Source organism: Leopardus geoffroyi, chromosome B3 (genome assembly GCF_018350155.1).
Source record: "Leopardus geoffroyi isolate Oge1 chromosome B3, O.geoffroyi_Oge1_pat1.0, whole genome shotgun sequence".
Taxonomy (NCBI): domain Eukaryota; kingdom Metazoa; phylum Chordata; class Mammalia; order Carnivora; family Felidae; genus Leopardus; species Leopardus geoffroyi.
In genome coordinates, this window is record NC_059337.1 from 135,485,027 (window position 1) to 135,490,936 (window position 5,910).

The 5,910-nt window shown below is 45.7% G+C and overlaps 1 pseudogene; it reads right to left on the bottom strand.

The window, feature by feature from the left end:
- Positions 1 to 213: 213 nt before the first annotated feature.
- Positions 214 to 322, bottom strand: LOC123584745 (annotated as a pseudogene).
- Between the last annotated feature and the right edge of the window lie 5,588 nt (positions 323 to 5,910).

A 5,910-nucleotide genomic window follows, 5' to 3' on the forward strand; every position in this document is an offset into this window, starting at 1 on the left:
TGGGCTCTTTCCACACTTCGGCTATTGTCGATAGTGCTGCTATAAACATGGGGGTGCATGTGCCCCTTTGAAATAGCACACCCGTATCCTCTGGATAAATACCTAGTAGTGCAATTGCTGGGTCATAGGGTAGTTCTATTTTTAGTTTTTTGAGGAACCTCCGTCCTGGTTTCCAGAGTGGCTGCACCAGCTTGCATTCCTACGAGCGGCACGAAAGGGTTCCTCTTTCTCCGCATCCTCGCCAACATCTGTTGTTGCCTGAGGTGTTAATTTATAAGAACAGATACTACACTTGATCTTAGCCGAAAGACCGAGAAGTGATGAATTGTACATTTTAAATGGTTATTGAGTAATTTTAGGTAATGTGAATTTTACCTTAATGAAAAAAAAGATCAAGTGTCCATCAAGGGACAGGAAAAGGATGCCCTCTACTGGGAAGGCTTAAAGGACAATGCCGGAGAAAAATAAAATTTCAGCAACGCTTACCCCATACATTCTGCATATAACACATATTACTAAATGGGGCTTTGTGCATCACACATAAACCATACTCTCTGGGAGGTTTCAAGAATTTTCAGGAGCACGTTTTGACGCTCTTGGAATTTCATTTAATGTGTTGAGTTCATTAGCTCCACACACTCTGAGCAGCACTGAAGCATTAGACAGGTGAGGGCAAGACAGGAAGCAACACCCGAGATGTCTCCCTGGCTGAGTCTCCTTAGTAGGAAAGTTCTAGACCGGGTCGAAGGTCTACAGCCTTCTGCTGCTGCAGACCCCGGGCCACTTTGGACCCAGTAGCACCCATCAATTCCTGGTGTTCTCGAGGTCCAGCTCGTTGTCGTGTTCTGAGTTCCCCTTTCTGTGAATTCTGACATAAGTCTCCCAGTTCCCAAAATGGATTCTGCACTTTGCAACCAAAGAGGTGGACAACATAGAGTCTCTGAAGCTTGCTCGCTCAGAAAAAGTTTCGGGGGCTCCCGGGTGGCTCAGTCGGTTAAGCGGCTGGCTTTGGCTCGGGTCATGATCTCACGGCTCGTGAGTTCGAGCCCCGCATCGAGTTCTGTGCTGACAAGCTCAGAGCCTGGAGCCTGCTTCGGATTCTGTGTCTCCCTCTCTCTCTGCCCCTCTTGCTCACGCTCTGTCTCTCTCAAAAATAAATAAACACTAAAAACAGAAAAGAAAAGAAAAAAGGCTCTGACCCCAGAGGAAAAGTAATCGCAGCTGGCAGGCATCCGGGACATCTGCACTGGCTGTTGTGTGCCCAGGGCACGGTGGGCAAATTATTGAAAAACCTGGCAGGGTGCTGCTAAGTTTTAAGCTTATAAATGTGCATGAAAATAAGAAATGATTAATTCAGAGAAGTAGGGAAGGAATGAGAATCCAAACCATGCTCTTAATTCAAGTGAGAAGATCACATGACCTTTCCAAGCCTCTGTCTTCTTTGTCATATGAGGATCCTTTTGATTTCACTAGGTGGTTGTGAGAATAAAATGTTACGGATTCATATCAAAATGCTTTGAAAAGTACAAGATGTGATACAAAATGCAAGGATTTTACCCGAGTTGATTGACAAAGGAGCTTGCTCAGAGATACACCTAGCGTGAGACCTAGGGCTTTCCATATTTAGGGATGAGGTGGGCCAGTGGGCCAACCCGCAGCCAGGTTTTACTGTCTCACGCGGGGTTGGCAGGTCTGTTTGGACTGCGCAGAGATCCCCTGTTCCGAATTTGTCATTTATTAGAAAGAGGAAACTGGCTGAAAGGCGTAAGCCCAAATGAGAAAAATGAATCACCAACTCATTATAACTTCCTTTGTTTTTCAGGATTAATAGACCCTAGGTCATAAAAATAATACACTGATTTTAGAGTTCAAAATTTGGGTATTAATTAGCGCAAGGAACAAACTCTGAGTGTTTCTTCTTTGTTTACTTAGCTGGGAAGACGAAGATTTGTGTTTACATTGGCTTATTTGGAATTAACATTTTGATCTCTATGCTCTATTCTCTACCACTCACGATGACATTCAATTCAACTCAGTAGATATTTACTGAGCTTCTGTTTTGCTCCCAAGCTGGGAATACTGTGGTGAACAAACAAGACAGGTATCCTCACCCTTGGGCAGCACATAGGCTTTTGGAGATCAGCCCCAGCCTTAGCCCTGGAGTTTGAAGGAAACGGCAGGTTGTGTGTGTGTGTGGGGGGGTGCACGGGGGGCCCGAAACCCGCAGACATCACACCCAACCTGCCTCAGATGCATTCTGGGAGGGATTTCCATGAAATTACCACCAGCAGAGGTGGGCACCCAGGTTTGAAACCATTCTTTTTTGAATTCCATAAAGCCCTCCGGTCCTTTAAGGATATCCTGAATCAAGAGTCTGATATTTAAACTGATAGTCACTCATCACATTTGAAGGGCAGACATCTGAAATTAGAATGCCCAAAGATCAGGAAAGCAAAAGATGATATTTGGTGTGTTTTCACAAGGCAGAGTGTTTTAAGATACTACACTCATCTGCATGGTGGCTGAAGGATTTTTTTTTTTTTTTTTTTTTAGACAGGCACAAAAAACCCAAACCAATTTTCAGCCTGAGTACTTCCCGTGATTTTGCTTCATATACTGAACAGATGGGTTCCAAGTTGGGTTTTCCTGAATCTATGCATCAATGGCCTTGCCCAGCTCAGAAATACAATCAGCAGGACTCATCCAAAAATGGAAGGACCCTGATTTTTTATTTATTTTTTTGTATTTATTTTTAATGTTTATTTGTTTTTGAGACAGAGAGAGAGAGAGAGACAGACCATGAGCAGAGGAGGGACAGAGAGAGGGAGACACAGAATCCGAAGCAGGCTCCAGGCTCCGAGCTGCCAGCACAGAGACTGAATCAGGGCTCAAACCCATGAACTGCGAGATCATGACCTGAGCCGAAGTCGGACGTTTAACCGACTGAACCACCCAGGCACCCCAGAACCCTGATTTTTTAAAAAAGTATTTTATCTTTTTTAAAGGTTTATTTTAATTTTTGAGAGAGAGAGAGAGAGAGAGAGAGAGAGAGCGCGCATGAGGGCACAAGTGGGAGAGGGGCAGTGAGAGAAGGGGACAGAGGATCCAAAGTGGGCTCTGTGCCGACAGCAGAGAACCCAGTGCGGGGCTCGAACTCGGCTCAGACTCACAAACCGTGAGATGGTGACCTGAGCCGAAGTCGGACGCTTAACCGACTGAGCCACCCAGGCACCCCAGAGCTGATTTCTAAAGAATTTGGGGCACCTGGTTGGCTCAGTCAGTTAACTGTCCGACTTCGGCTCAGGTCATGATCTCATGGTTGATGACTTCGAGCCCCACGTCTGAGCTGTCAGCACAGAGCCTGGAGCCTGCTTCCGATTCTGTGTCTCCCTTTCTCTCTCTGCCCCTTTCCCTGCTCGTGCTCTCTCTCTCTCAAAAATAAATAAACATTAAAAAAAAAAAAAAAGGAACTTATCCCTCCAAGGATCACAAAATACTTGCCCTAAGCTGCCTCCAGGGGCTTCCAGTCCTGCCCTGGGAAGACTGAAGACTGGCTAACCCCACAGATTCTCATCAGGTGTTTGTTTCCGAAACACGTCTGGGAAGCACAGGTTGGAAAGAGGCTGAGGATGTGATTTTGCCATTTGGTGAAGGAAAAGAGGGATCTCCTTTTTTTTAGGGAACTCTGTCCCTGTTAAATACCAAGTGTCCACTTCACCCTCCTTCCAGCCCCTGTCACCCGCCATTCTTCTTTCTGTCTCTATGAATTTGAAGCCTCTAGGGACCATGTACAAATAGCATACAGTATTTATTCTTTTGTGATGGGCTTACTTCACTTAGCGTAGTGTCCTCAAGGTTCATCCATGTTGTAGCCTATGACAAGATTCCCTTCCATTTTAAGGCTGCGTAGTATTCCATTGTCTGTATATGCCACGTTTTGTTTATCCATTCACCTGTCAATGACATTTGGGTTGTTTCCACTTTTTTGCACATGCTGCTGTGAACGCTTGTATACAATGTCTGAGTCCCCACTTTTATTTCTTTGGGGCATATACCCAGAAGGGGAATCGCTGGGTCATATGGTAATTCTATATTTAACTGTTTTGAAGAAACACCATATTGTTTTCCACACTGGCTGGGCCATTTTTCTCACCGATAGGGCAGAAGGGTTCCGTTTTCTCTACACCCTTGTCAACGCTTGTTAATTTCTGTTTTTTGATAATAGCCCCCCTAATGGGCGTGATGTGGTATCTCATTATGGTTTTGATTTGCATTTTCCTAATGATTAATGATATTGAGCATCTTTTCATGTATTTATTGGCCACCCGTATGCCTTCTTTGGAGAAATATCTAAGTCCTTTGCCCTTTTTAAAATTGGGTTGTTTTGGGGGGCGCGCCTGAGTGGTAGTCAGTTGAGCGTCTGACTTTGGCTCAGGTCATGATCTCACCGTTCGTGAGTTCACGCCCCGCATTGGGCTCTGTGCTGACAGCCCGGAGCCTGGAGCCTGCTTCAGATCCTGTGTCTCCCTCTCTCTCTGCCCCGCCCCCCACTCATGCTCTGTCTGTCTCCCTCAAAAATAAACATTAAAACAAAATTAACAAAAATAAGCTTGGGCTGTTGGCTTCTGTTTCTGAGTTGATACCTCTTATATATGGAAAAAATGGGTCACAGAGTCAGAATCAGTATTTAGGGTCCTACTATTACAACAGGGCTTTGTCTCACTTCCTTTCTTACTGAGGTCCAGAGGCGAGGACACTCATTTTTTGCTATTTGGGGCTGTAGCCTTAAGGGGCCAACCCCCCAATAATAGCCGTGCCTTATTCGCTGCATCTTATGGAGTGATCGGAGCCTAGCTTCTTAACCCTAGTGTATGGACTGAATTGTGTCTCCCTTCCCCAGCTCCATAGGATGAGGCCCTAACTTCCAGTGTGACTGTGTTTGGAGACAGGGCCTTTATGGAGGTAATCAAGGCAAAGGAAGGTGATATGGGTGGGCCCTAATTCAGTAGGACTGATGTCCTCAATAATAGGAAGAAACACCAGAGCTCTGTTTTTCTCTCGGTGCACACACAGAGGAAAGGCTACATAAAGACACAGCAAGAAGGTGGCTGCCAGGAAGCAAGAACCCACCAGAAACCAACCCCACCAGTACCTTGATCTTGGACTTTCAGCCTCTAGGACTGTGCCTTCACAAATTTCTGCTATTTAAGCCACCCAGTCTGTGGTATCCTGGCATTACGGCAGCCTGATCTGACTAATCCACTTGGATTCAGAAAGTAAGCAGATGGGGAAGAACCCAGAGAGAAGAGCCAGGGTGGGTCCCACGATAGCTTGGGTCACGTTAAAATTTTTCTGGACTCTTCTAGGCTTCAACACGATGTCTAAGTAATCTTTTCCCGGAAGAACACAATTTCCTGATGTTGAAAATAGAAGGCTTACCAAAGCCTACTAAAATATAACCAAAGGCTTCCTGGATATCCATTGGCTGTCACCCAAAAGAGTGCTGATGATTTCAAAGTCCCAGACATGTACATATTAGACTTTCCTCAAGGTACATATGGTTTTACCCCCAGTGTTGAACTTTTCTTCTTCCATTTTCTTCTCTGTGATCCCTGGTTTGGAAGGTTTTTCTCAGCTACTTCTGATATCCCTGTCAACCTTTCCCTCCCTGTCCACCAGATTAACTGCTAGATCCCTCTCCAGGCCTCTTCTCTCTGTGAGATCTAGTTATACTTCAGACGGTCTTGTCTGTAAGGCAAACAGGATCTAGTGAACAAGGGCCAATGGGAAGAGGAGGAAGCTAAGAGAAGTTGTGGATGGCCATTGGTGGGGTGGGGTGCAGGCTAGTCGTCAGGCTTAAGGACGGGCTTTGGGCCGGGGGCTGGAAGGCCAAATGGGAAGCTGAGGCAG